Here is a 15,441-nt window from a genome sequence, read left to right as displayed (position 1 = left end):
TCTGTTATATATATATATATATATATATATATATATATATATATATATATATATGTGGCATAGTAGATAGAATGTCTGACTGCAGCAGACCTAGAGGGTGAGAGTTCAAATCCAGTGCGGATTTTCGTAGCTATATTTTAATCGCTACGTCTGGATAAATGACGCACAACAACCACAGAGATTTACATATATGTACATATTGGCCATACCTTCCAGGTAGTGGCCTAAGAGTTGAGAGTGGTTAGTCCAGTGATAGGTTCTGTGAGTTGTCTGCTCCAGTGACTATCAGCTAGTCTGACCACAGTGTCTGATGACTGCCATAATATATGATCCATTCCACTATGTAACATCCAGAAACTTAGAGATGGTTTTTCCTAGTGAGTATGGTTTTGAGGTATCTGTCTTTCTACTGTTATCATGCATTGCATTTGTTACAGCTCTAGCAGTGCGGAGTATGACTTCGGGAACCACAACTTTAAGTGTGTCTTCTCTGATCCAAAGCTTGACCCATATGAGTTTTCCCATAATGCAGCCTGGTGTTCTACAGAGGACAATTGGGCTATTGAATGTGAAATCCTGCCGTGCAGAGGTATTGCTCAGAACTAAAAAACTATCTAATTTTAATAAACAACCGTGAACAAACAAACATTGCCAAAGGTCACCCAGAGGTCGTATGCTGAACAAAACTGACAGTAGTCAAGAAATGCAGGTCACAAAATATTTGAATTAAAATAATAATAGTTGAATTAACCTTTGAGTTTTATAGACTTCCAAATTATAGCCTTAGAGACAATATCTTTTACTCAAAGTAGTATATACCGTAAAACCTCTAATTGAACGCCACCTCCATTTGACCACCACTAGAGAGGAAGGGTTGAACAACAGAGTGCCATGGCGTTCAATTAGAGATTTTTGAATAAGCGTTTGTTCAAAAACTTTTAAACTTTTGGTAAAATTTTGTGTAAGTCCATCTTTAAAACTCTGTCAAGTCTTTTTCATTATGAGAGCTTTTAGAAGACTATGAAAGTGGGTAAGTCGTTGTCTTCTCGCACGCAGGCTATGGTATAGGGTTTGACTACTTTAGTCAGCCCTACGTAGGACAGACTCTGATGAGGCAAGGACCCTGTCAGATGATCAACTACTTCTCTCAAATACCAGGCATGGAGGACTGGTACACATCATACATACCGAGCTATATTGAGTGCGCTGTTGCCAGAACTCTTCCGGGGCAAGGCTACAGCCCAGAGGTAAGTGGTATTGATTATATTTTTGAGCCTTGTATCAATAGCCTCAGGGAAACTGATAGCCACGCTAGAGTAAGTTTAAACAAACACATTGTTTCCATTTCTTGCTCTAAAGTCTAAACTGAAGCTATGTTTGGTTACAAAGCTACGTGTTTGGTTATAAGGCTAAGTGTTTGAATTTAAGGCTATGTATTTATTTACAATACTTAAAGTTTGGTTAAAAGCCTATGTGTCTGGTTACAAGGCTATGTGTCTGGTTATAAGGCTATGTGTTCTGTTATAAGGTTACATGATAACAACATACTAAAACATTTGGATTTTCGCACACATTTGCATGCTTGGCAGGAATTTTGGCAGCAAAAATTGATACCTGCTTTTACACTGTTTTTTGGCAGAATGTGCTTCTCGTATAATACTTCTGCGTACATCTGATATTCCAGTATTATTATTTATTTTACCATTTTATACAAGTTTCCATCAATTAAATTATTTGTATCTACAATATGACATAGTCTTTCATTATTTTGTTTGTAATTACTTAAATGCCTGCTTAACATATCGGTGCTGTTCTTCATATTGACGCCATTGTACAGGTGCTGTCATTATAATTGACACCATTATACAGGTACTGTCCTTCTAATTGACGCCATTGTACAGGTACTGTCTTTCTAATTGACACCATTGTACAAGTACTGTCTTTCTAATTGACACCATTGTACAGGTTGGTGTTCAGGAAATCTCTCTACGAATCAAGGCTAAAGACATAACTATGCACCCTCATCGGTTTATGTATGGGTCTGTACATGAGGCTTGGAGATTTGGCTGCAGGGGTACCGATGTTTTCTATTCAGGCAGAAGTTGTAAGTAAAGAGGATGTTAACATTCTAATAAAGATGCCTAGAAGCATATCAACTAGCAGGCTCGCTGGTCTTGACACTAATTAGGAAAATCCTGGTAGGCTCAGGCTACTACTAACTGTTTTAATGACAATCACAGTTTCCATCGCGCGGACGCTGTGGATGGGGAGTTGTGCGCACATTGAGTTGTCATGGATTGGGAGTTGTGCGCACATTGAGTTATCATCCAATAAGTGTTTCAGTGGATAATCGCATGTTGGAGATTAATGTGAACACATTGTTAAAAAAGATTCGCATTTTTACACGTATTTGAAACTTCTTAGATCAAAATAAATAACTGGTGTGTGGAAAATGTTTGAAATGGGATAGCTTGCATAACTCCCAATTGCCATTTCTATTTTCTTCGAGCATAAAACAGGTGAAAGCAAAACAGAGCAACAAAACTTGTTTGTCTTGCGGAAGTTTTCATCTTGCTGATGCAAACTCGTGATTAACTGCGCCATAGAAACAGAGTAATAGCACTTATATACATACCTGTTAACATACCTACTAACATACCTACCAACAGACCTGTTAACATACCTACTAACATACCTACTAACATACCTACCAACAGACCTACCAACAGACCTAGCAACAGACCTTACCTTGAAAGCATATACCCTGATTTTCACGCACAGGCTTCCATGCCCATACATTCACATTAAACATAAACCTCTACTCACAGTTCTGTAGGTGTGTGTTAATATTTAGCTTATTGTAGCTTATAGAGTTCTTTGCCAGTCAAGCAATATCTCTATGAATAGCGATGTTTTTGTTAATTATTCAAAGCTGGAAGGCATAAATGTATGTTTTGAGTGCTGCCCATATTTTGTTATAGACGAGATAGCAGAGTACTTCACATGGAGCTGCTCGATCTCTCCAGATGTTTACCAAAGATGCGCCTTGAATGCATGTGGAGACGATGAAGATGCCAAAGATCACTTTTTTATAAATGGTCGAGGACCAAATGGGATCCATATGAATGAGGAACGTGTACGGTGAGCATATCATAGTTTATATTGCAACCAATAGTCATGGCATGTGCTATAGCTGACAAAATAGTACAGTAATCCCTCCCACATAAGTACAGTAATCCCCCCACATAAGTACAGTAATCCCTTCCACTTAAGTACAGTAATCCCTCCCACTCAAGTACAGTAATCCCTCCCAATTCGCTGCCTAAAGTAATGATGCCTCGCTATATCATGATCTTCATTTGGATACTTATACACTGTGTCTCTATATTCAGTTTCACTTCTAAGATATAAATAAAAGGAACACAGTCTATTAATATAAAACTTTGCTAGCAGTCACCTGCTTAAGGTCAGCAATAATAATGGTTTGTAAATTTTGTTTACTATGAATGTCTTGGTGGCTCTTGTCCTCTTGGTGGCTCTTGTCCTCTTGGTGTCTCTTGTCCTCTTGGTGGCTCTTGTCCTCTTGGTGGCTCTTGTCCTCTTGGTGGCTCTTGTCCTCTTGGTGGCTCTTGTCCTCTTGGTGGCTCTTGTCCGGTATTAAATAAAACTTGACCATCTCTCTTCCTTCATCTTCAGATAGTTGCCCATAAACGGTTTCCCTTTCTTCGCTACCCTGACGCTAATTGGCTCAAGATTATTTTTCAAAGGCTTTGCCTTTTTGATTCTCTACAGCCATGCTTTGTTGTTCAGTTCTGGTCAATTCCTAACAGACTTCAGTATCATATCTATACATACACGTATATTTCTCAAAGTTTGTGTGTGTATTCTTCTCTGAATGTGATTATCCAGCTATAGCTATTATATTAGCACTGCGCCTACGCGTTATGATTTCCCTGCTAAGAATTATTTTTTGTATGGTTCAGTTACTATATCTGGGGTCAAGGCCAATTCTTCTCACGCAGACATTTATGGGAAGAGCTTCGACATTCGCTCTCCGTTCGGTCAGACAAATACAGCACGATATCTCATTTTTAAATTTGTATCAGTATCGAGAGATAATAGTATCGTCATATTCAAAGTTTTAATGGACCGATTCTGGTTGAACGGTAACCCTTTTTATACACACACTTCTATGCAAGAATTGTTATTATTAATTTTATATTTACATATTTAGGATTTTTATTTTGTTTTCTCAGTTCGTAATAATTGTATCATTGCAAAATGATCTTTTAATATATCATTTATATCTTTATATCTTATAGTCGCAAAACCAATTTAATTAAGCTATTACTTGCTAATTATTTCACATTTATATCTAAACTCTTTTATAGTTGTTTTATTTTTTTAATTTGTTTGATCTAACATTTTTCTCATGATATGAAGTTTAAAAGTTAGCGTTGTTTGTAGCCTATCTTGACAAGCTGTTGTTTTTGCGTAGTTGTCCCCCCGTCGAGCGGCGAGCAACAACAGCTTGTCACAAGACGTACTGCACCTGATGCATCAGCTGCACTTATAAGGAGTTATTCTCTTCTGTCTATGCGGCTTGGTTGCGATGTTGTCGGTCGCTCCATTGGTAATCATAACGAATTTTGCGCAAAAATTTATGTAGAAAAAATAACCAGCCACCAGTCTCTGCGGTAAACTTTAGTAGAACTTGAGAACTTAGGTAACAACAGCGACTAAACATGTCGTTATTTGTGCGCTCAGTCAGGTTTATTTCTATTTTTGTATCAGTCAGTTTTATTTGTTCTAATGGATTTTATTTTAAGTTTATTTTATTCTTAAATTCTACTAAAGTTTATCACAAAAACTGGTCTTTGGTTAAACGTTGTAATCTTGTTTTTTTTTCTACATAAATTTTTGCGTAAAATCCGTTATGATTACCAATGGAGCGACCGACATAACATCGCGGCCAAGCCGCGTAGACAGAAGAGAACAACTCCCTATAAGTGCAGCTGATGCATCAGGCGCAGTACGTCTTGTGATAAGCTGTTGTTGCTCGCCGCTCGACGGGGGACAACTACGCAAAAACAACAGCTTGTCAAGACAGGCTAGCGTTGTTTGTCAAAGTTTGAAAACCTTAACAGTTGTTTTTATTTTTTTTAAATTATTTCAACTACACAAAGCACTTTTCTCATGATATGTAGTTTGAAAGTTGGAATTGCAAATAGTGTAAATAATACTATAAATAGTATTATAATTAAATAATAGTATAAATAATATAAATAATAATACAAATCATAATACAAATACAAAAATCAAATTATCAATAATAATAATGATTATCAATAATCGCATACAAATCATATTTTATTGTAACTGTAGCAAAACTGACTTAATTTAGCTATTACTTGCTAATTGTTTCACATTTATATTTAAACCCTTCTATATTTTAAAAAAAATCTATTTGACCTGCACAAAATATTTTCCTTATAATATGAAGTTTAAAAGTTGTTTGACAAAGTTTGAAAACCTTTACAGTTGTTTTTATTTTCTCTCAAATTATTTCAGCCACACAAAACTCTTTTCTTATGATATGTAGTTTGAAAGTTAGAAGTTTTTAAAAGTTAGGTGGAATGGTGTAATGTTTAATGCGACAACGCCGAGGTCTACAGCTAGTCATGCTATCATGTGTGTGTGTGTGTGCTACTTGTGGAAGGACACACATGCACATACATAGCCAAGTGTCTAGTAATTACAAGAGTTTTGATCTCACTACCAAACAAGAGTGAAACGATTGATTGGGAGAATTATGATAAATGCACATGTGCACACAACTCACGAAAATTATTCATCAACAGCCGTACCCAAACCCTTCTACCGAAATCCCATAAAAAATTTTAACCATTTTTGTTTAGAGTCGTTCAAGTATAATAATGATACATATAAACTTATTTAAATTTGTTACCAAGTCTTTGAAAAGTTGACGCAATATCCTAAAACTAACCCATCTGATTGAATTATACATGAATAGACAGATTAATTTGGCCTAAAATCGCAATAAAAACTTGACAAGCCTTTTTTAATCAAAATTAGGACCGACCAACAAAACGCCGATAAGGCCGTGCGACAGGTAGTATAACCATTAAGTCGTGCACATTTCACGAAAAAAACGTGCATATTTTGCCAGTCTATGGCATTGTCCAATTGCCGAAGGTTTCTGTAATTAACGTAGAAGTACTGAAAAGTAATCATTTCTTTTTTGCCGATTCTGCCGAACTCTGACATTTTGGACACTTATATTGAGTACTTTGGTATTACAACTGATGTCCAAAGCAGTGAAAGTAAAGGAAATGACGATAATTTTTTAACGATTCTTATAAGGTTATTACAATGATTAATTGTAAAAATAATTATTCGATTTTGTAAGATTATTATAAAATTTAGTTATAAGAATAATCATTCGAATTTACAAGATAGAAGTATATAGTGACCGATGGTGTGCAATATGTTACTGTTATTATTTTTCTAAAGATTTTGTTGATGATACTACAGCTGTGCTCAATATTGTGGTACTGCTAAGCCGTTTTTAATATCTGCAAAATTAATTAATAGGCGTACATTTTCTTATAGATATACATCTATTTCTATGACAACCAGCTAAAATCTGTTTAGATTTTTAAATTCAGCATAACTTTTTAGATATAAATAGAGACATGTAGATAAATATCACAGCTTCTTGATATTGTTAGCTATGACATTTTGAAAAGTAAACAAAGTTGTGCATTGGTTTTCTATTATTACTGTATTACTATATTAATAATATTGCTTATTCTAATGATATCAGTGCATTTTACTTCTAATATTGCATTTCTCTTATTGCAGGGCAGAGATATGAACATATAATCTTTTCCTTTCGTTATTGCTGTTTGTTATACATAATAACACCCAGTACATTACAGCTACCATTGCAGCTACCGTTGCAGTTCTCCTATATCAGTTCTCCTATTGCACTGCAGTGCCATTTGACTGCTAATATTGCATTTCTCAACCATCAGTACCCTTTCTTTTTTTCAATATCACTTTGGTCGTGGACTGTATGGCAAGGGAATTTCTAGTAGCAGTTTAAATGTTCTGAGGTTTTAAAATTATGGGTCGGATTTCAGAAAATAACTCGAGTTTTATTTTTCAAGGACGAATATAGTATTTGTTCACATAAAATTGCCATTTTGCAGGTATATTTGTAATGTAACCCTTGTGAGAAGAGATATTTGTAATGTAACCTTTGTGAGAAAAGATTACCGTACCAACTTTCTTATTTGACATGTGATGGCCTGGCACCTTTTAAATGAAGCACTTATGCGTTGGATGACATTTGACAATGTCTGGTGTCCTCAAGAATAATGTACGGCCTACTCATTTTCTTTGTTTGACACCTGATAGAACTTGGCTGAACCGGACCTCCTCAAAATAAACTTTCACATTTTCCTTGTTTGACACTTGACAGGTTCTGACATCAGCCGCAGAATAGAGTACTCATCTTCCTTGTTTGACACCTGACAAGGCCAGTCATCTTCACCCAAACCCTCAAAATAAACATTCAAATTGTTGTTTGACACTTGACAGGTTCTGACATCAGCCTCAGAATAGAGTACTCATCTTCCTTGTTTGACACCTGACTGGTCCTGCCATCAGCCTCAGAATAGAGTACTCATCTTCCTTGTTTGACACCTGACAGGTTCTGACATCAGCCTCAGAATAGAGTACTCATCTTCCTTGTTTGACACCTGACTGGTCCTGCCATCAGCCTCAGAATAGAGTACTCATTTTCCTTGTTTGACACCTGACAGGACCTGCCATCTACACCTAATCCCTCAAAATAAACATTTGCATTTTTATTTAGCACCTGACATATCCTGACATTGATCTCAAAATATATTACTTATTTTCTTTGTTTTACACTTGACGAGGCCTGTCATCATCCTCAGAACAGATTACTCATTTGCTTCGTTTGACACTTGACAGGTCCTGACATCAACCTCAGAATAGAGTACTCATTTTCCTTGTTTGACACCTGACAGGTTCTGACATCAGCCTCAGAATAAAGTACTCATCTTCCTTGTTTGACACCTGACTGGTCCTGCCATCAGCCTCAGAATAGAGTACTCATTTTCCTTGTTTGACACCTGACAGGGCCTGCCATCTACACCTAATCCCTCAAAATAAACATTTGCATTTTTGTTTAGCACATGACATATCCTGACATTGATCTCAAAATATATTACTTATTTTCTTTGTTTTACACTTGACGAGGCCTGTCATCATCCTCAGAACAGATTACTCATTTGCCTCATTTGACACTTGACAGGTCCTGACATCAACCTCAGAATAGAGTACTCATTTTCCTTGTTTGACACCTGACAGGGTCTGTCATCTTCACAATTGTGGCTATCACTTTTCTATTTGACTCGTTGTTAAATCACACAAAGTATTACGTATTATCCTCTATACTGTCTATAACATTGTGTATGTCAATAATTACTATGTTGAAGGTTTTATGCTGTGGACCAGACAAGGGACTCGCAATTCAATGATGACGCAACAGCTTACGCTCTATCTAAGTTTTTCTGGGGTATGTTGGTTGCATGTTACGCTGTTTTTCATTGGTCAATCATGTTAAGAGCAAAATCTTCTTGTCTCATGACCTGGTGAATTGCATTCTGTTAACTTATGATGGGATGAGAAAAACTATTCATTAGATAATAATCAAAAAAGTTTTTGATTGGCTGATGACCAGAACAGTAACATCTATTGGTTGATGAGCTAATGAATAGTTTTGTTATTGGCTAGCTAAGCAAGACATATTTTACTGAAGTCATTTGTCTATTCTTGTTTGGTACTTCCTCTGTCCATCACATTACAAACAGTATTTAATTGGTCATAAGTTTGCATAAACAGCATTTAATTGGTCATAAGTTTGTATAAACAAGATTTAATTGGTCATAAGTTTGTATAAACAAGATTTGAATGATTGCTCATCATACTGTAGCAAAAACACTAATTAAAAACTGAGAGTAATACTAAGCAACCACAAAACTAGAAAATTCTTGTTCTCTAGATATCCGTAGTTAATTAGCACCTTTTTCATAGAGAACACAATGTCAGGCTTTGTACTCTGGATCATATTTACTGGGTAACTGAGTGGTCTGGCGTCATTATGGAGTTATCCACTACTGTAAAAAGGACAAATACTTCTGTGCCAAATAACCTTTGCCCAGGGTACAGTAGCAACCACTTTAATTGATGATCTATAGACAGTCAGTCAAGTACAAAGTCACGTTGTGACCTAGGCATCTTATGTCTGCTGGACACACACCCAGCGAATCATGAAAAAACAATAAAGTCATCGCGCTACTTGAGAAAGAAGATTTATTTACAATAATTGAATTACAAGAATGTTGGTGAATCCACAGACTGCTCTCTATTTGGTGAGCAGACTCATCTAGAGTAAGTCGATAGAATACGCACACAGCAGTTTTCTGCGCATTTAGATACGTAGGTTATGAAGCTCCTATTAAGGTCACGGCAAGAGGTGAACTGGGTAACCATTACATAAAACTAGTATTGCTGGACATATGGACAAAGTGAAACTAGTAATGCTGGACACATGGACAAAGTGAAACTAGTAATGCTGGACACATGGACAAAGTGAAACTAGTAATGCTGGACTCATGGACAAAATGGAACTAGTAATGCTGGACTCATGGACAAAATGGAACTAGTAATGTTGGTCTTATGAAAAAGTGAAAATAGTATTCTAACCCTGGTTACTTGTTTTACAACCATTTGATGAAAAAAGAATTAAATTAACAACAGATATCAAGTACTTCAATTTGACTTGCTATGACTTCTATGAAAGCTTGCACATAATCTAAGTTATGAAATGACGGATGTAATATATTGGAATTTTATAATCATGGATTTCTTGCAGCACACAGACTGTCAGCTTACAAATACTGATATAAAAGTGAGAAAGGTCATTTTTAGGAAATCGCCATGGTAACCGAGGACTTAAATACTTCAGCTGTGAGGCGGAACTAACAGACAATTTTCCTTCCAGCTCGAACAATCAAACGCTGAAGAACTTGGCTGAAACATACAAGCAGGAAACTGCTGGAGTCCCGATACGTGTTAATACAGGTAATACCTTTCTTATAGCCATGCGTATTGCCAAAGATAACTGCCTAGTTGTAGAGGGGGGCTTCAATTCGTTTACAATCATAGAGCGGAGTGTTATAGGTTTTATTGCCCAAATGTATGTTTGCATTCCATTGTTCCCTGGAAAGTTTCCCTGTCCCTAAATATACTGCTAGAAAGGTTGGTGATTGTTCAAATGCTGCTAACTTGAGTGATTGACCAGCGGATAATCTGGAAGTCAAGTCACCAGTAATGTCATGCTGCCATACCTACTTGCTAATATTAGGGTTAAAACTTCCCGCATATTAAATGAAACTCTGTTATACCACAATTTAATCATTTACTATAATTGGCTTGTTCATATTGAACACTATTGACCACATATCTTTCATAAACAAGTTCCTGCAGCACTTGTCAACTTTTGACAAACAATTGAGAATAACTTGCAAGAAGTTTACCAAAAGTTGACAGGCACTGCAGGTATTTGTTTATATAATTGATTTGTCAAGGAGAAGTCCTTAAAAGAAAAGAATCTCCTAGTAAAAACTATCTGGAACAATGAAATGCTCGTGAGCATTTTAAAACTACCAATGAACTCGCTTCGTTTTGGGATTTCCTGTCAGCTGCTATTATTTAAGCAATGATTCGCCATGACAGTTGCTTGCCATGACAGTTCTCTTTTAAAGGCTATCAAAGGGAATACACTTTTTTTGTTTCTGTCAACTACGCACTATCCGAAGGGTGTCATTGATGTTTGTAGGAGATTATTTTGAGGTGTATAAAATCTTTAAGTGCCCTATAACATTTCTTCTCGGAGCATCAAAACCTTTAATCCGCCACTTACGTCTATGTAGATTATGTTTTATATAACATATCCACCACTTACGTCTATGTAGATTATGTTTTATATAACATATCCACTACTTACGTCTATGTAGATTATGTTTTATATAACATATCCACCACTTACGTCTATGTAGATTATGTTTTATATAACATATCCACCACTTATGTCTATGTAGATTATGCTTTACATAACATATCCGCCACTTACGACTATGTATAGTATGTTTTATATAACATATATGCATAAAATTGTTTTAAATGTTTTATATAATACATAAGTATATAGATAGTATATATAATTATATACAATGTATATTTTATATGTTATATAAAATTTATAATATACATGTACATATATTTATATATACTATGAGTATACATATGTATATATACATTTAAATATATATATCTTATATATATATTTAAATATAAGCAAGGTATACGCAAGGATCTTATACTTGTATATACTTATATTTATATATGGGCTCCTATGCATATCATTTTAATTCTGATGGTGAAGACTGCCAACTACTGCTTAACCAGATAATCTTAGTTGAGTCAGCCAAAATGTTGATCTTACCAGAGCTAGCCAGATGCCAGACTCCCTGGTAGACTGTGTCTAGTCACGCTCATTATTATAAATAGCCATTTATTCTACATAGTTCAATTTAGTGATGCTAATTGTGTCCATGTCCATCCTAATCCATTCTACTGCTACAGCAATAAACCTACACGGAGTTATCTTCTCAATTTAAGACAGGAATTGTTCATTCATGACTCACACACACTTTATACGTTGCTGAATCAATTCTAATATCATTTGATCAGCAGCATGTCTCTCTGTCTCTTATCAAATAGTTAAACAGTGAGGTACCATCTTCCTTATGTATGCTTCCTGAAGTCATCTTATGAATTTAGAGTGGGGCCCTGCTCTATTGATCATTTTGGGTGAGGCCCTCCTCTACTGATCAATTTTGCTGCACCTAAACCATGGGTCCTTTGGCTATGTATTCGCTATATCAGTACATGAGTATATCAGCTAAGAGGGGTTTTAATCTAAAGACATAGAAACATGAGTTGATATGGGCTGTTGTTTTCATGTTATAGTTTTTATTTCACGGCCTTTCCTATATGTTAAAGCACTGAGATTATATGCTTGCTAAAATTGGATGTCTAATCACTGACATGTTTCATGACAGACTCACAAGATATGATGGGATATGTGGACCCGACTTACAGTGTTTCTGTTATGATTAATGGAAATCTCCTCGATGAATCTGTCCAGGATTACCCTCTCGGCTCCATCATCCAGTTTACCTTCATAATGAACGCTTCTTATGACACGCAACACCTGAAGGTCGGTCTATCGCCGTATTTTACTTGCTGCTACCTTTTTAAAATAGTCTTCAGACATCACAAATTATTTTCTCAAGTATTATCTTACAACTGTTTATGAAATATGTAAACTGATAAGAATAAGGTACTCTGTTTGTACTATTAGCTTCCATACATCCTATATATCAGTGTACTTTAATTGGTAGATACAATCTATTATATTTACAGGATGTTTGGATGCTAATAGTGAAAATCTTATTGCTGTTTTATTAACATGACACATATTTTGAAAAACAAGAATACTTTGAAGCATAAACCATCATAATATTCAATTCAATAATTCAAGCATAATATTCTATTCTACATTTTTATCTATTTTGGAGTAAATGTTGTCATCACTGATATTTTCAACTTTCAGTTAGTCCCAACTTTAATACATCGAGTATTTTATTCAAGCTCATGTCTGTTTCTAGTTTGGTGTGCAGTATCAGTTTCAGCCTATTGCTTCTGATGGCGAGGCGGAGACCAGGATATTCGGTTGTGACACGGAAGGACAAGTGTACCAAGAGAATGATCCGGAATGGCGTAATAAAGAGAAACTAGCAACATTTACAGATGAAACTAGGTAGATATTTTGAGTGATGGTATGTTTCTTTATGGCATGCAAAAGATGTACCGCTTGTGATTTCACATAAGTCAGTTAAATTCATGTGAAATTTAGAAAAACTAAATAACTGGGCAAAACCATCATACTTCCACTCATCAGAAGTGAAACATTGTTAATAGAGCTCATGAGCCAAAGTTGGAATACTGTATGCCAAGTGTCATATGTAATAGCTGCATTGACACAAGCCATATATCAAAACTGCAGTGCCATATGTACCATACCTTATGTACCTTGCCATATGTCAAAGCTGCAACACCATATGCTAGCTGCCATATGTCAAAGTTGCAATGCCACATGTCATATGTTAAGCTGCAATAATACATGTCATATGTGAATGTTGCAAAGCCATATGCCGCATGAAGTGTATCAATGCTGCAATGCTCTAATTCATGTATATTATCTCAAGACTACCATGCCAAACTTTATGATATTTAATCTTTCAATAAAAATACAATTTGCAAGATGAATGAGAATGAAAGCCTCAATGCGGTGAGCTCATGTGAAAACCCTGTGCGAATGTTTAGAACTGCTAATTTTGTAGTTTTTGTTTATATTATTTGTTCTCATGCGTCCATAGATGCGTCCAAGCTTTTACATAGATTTTGTGTGGTAAGCTGATAAGTAGAATAGCTTAAGTCTTAGAAAACAATAGTTTTCGGATAGTAACCATAGATTGACTCTGAATAAGAACTCAAGTTTTCTCCTAGAAAGTCTAAAGCCGCTTATGAAAGTAGGAACGCCAACATGGTGTGATAAATATAACAAAGTTAAGAATTGAACTCGCAATCGGAAAAGGCAGGTCATAGTGTTAATACTGTGAGCTTTCCTCTAAATACAGTTCACTTGAATGTCTGCAAACTTTAATAATAACTTTACCTTGATGTGGCAGTCACTACTACACTGACATGGAAAGCAAGTGCTCTAAAGCTGAACTCGCCATCAGGACCAATTATGTACATGTCCTGAAGGCTCGATTGCAAGCGGAAAATACCGGCATCTTTCATCCTTTTTTGAAGCTTGGTAACAGAGATGCCAGTGATTACATGTACAACCCGACTAGCTACACAGTCTATGGTGAGTCTCGTGATAGTTGGCCATACCACATACTTCACTATTTTTTTTGCTAGTATTTTTTCTAGTATTTTTCTTTTTTGTAGTATTTTCTAGGGAATTTTTAGTATATATACTTATCTCAAAACCTCTCATTCGCCATATGCATATATAATATATATACATATACATTTGTATATGTATATATATATATAATGTATATTAGAGGTGGAACGAGACAGGTTTTTTAAGCTCGAGACGAGACTCGAGACACTGTCTTGTAAAAATTCGAGACTCGAGACACGAGACAGTAAAATAATGAGCATTTGGTGATGATTTCACTACACAAGTACTAGCTACTTGGTATATATAAAATTAATAAATCTATTTTTAAATTGAATTTTCACCTGGTGTAAACGATTTAAATACAACATTTTAATTATTATAGTGATATGCATGTAGTTTTTGTAAACAAAAGTGACACAAACAGCTCTAAAATACCGAAGTTATATATTCTAAGAATTTTGAGCTTGATTGATCATAATTATTATAAACATATTGCTTTGTACATGTATATTTTTACCATCTATTGAATAGTTCTTACTTTTTAATGTAATGTGTAATGAAACCGATAGCCGTCGCTCTACAAAGAAATACCGCAACTAAAAGAACACACGATAACACTTTCATTCTTATCGTTTCATTAATGTTAAGTTTTGTTTGTGTATTAGCTGTAGTATGTGAATTATATTTAAATTGTACTCATGAAATTATATTAATTACTGTATACATGCACATGTATATTCTTATATTGAGCTAACAAAACGTCATTGTTAACCGAACACGGACTATGGTCGACACGGCCTTTCGTTCGTTTCTCCGTGTCCGGGCAAGTTTTACCCGCGATTGGTAGTATATACGTAAAAGAGGCCCGAATTTTATGAAGGGCAGTTGGTGTTTAGACACGATACGATAAAATACAGACATTTTACCCGCAAAAGTCTTATCCGAAGTGTAATTAGATACGACCCGGTATCGGTTTTAAGGACACAGAACCGAACTAAAAAATAACAGGGCCGTTGTCCGGACTACATGATTAGACTCAGTGGCCAACATAATCAGTAGCAACAGGTAGTAACGGACCGGGTATAACTTTAAAGGCAGTTGCCCGCAATCCATTACAATATATGGAGTTGTTGCTACCGCAAGAAGCCATGTTTTAACAACCGTGCGCAGGCGCTTTAGTTCTATTTCCTGTCTCGAGTTTGGCAATAGTTAAGTCGAGACGAGACCGATACGAGACGAGACAGGTCGATACTCGAGACGTCTCGTGTCTCGTTCCACCT

The sequence above is a fragment of the Watersipora subatra genome, chromosome 8 (genome assembly GCF_963576615.1).
Source record: "Watersipora subatra chromosome 8, tzWatSuba1.1, whole genome shotgun sequence".
In the NCBI taxonomy this organism is placed as follows: Eukaryota; Metazoa; Bryozoa; class Gymnolaemata; order Cheilostomatida; family Watersiporidae; genus Watersipora; species Watersipora subatra.
This window is presented reverse-complemented; position numbering follows the sequence as displayed.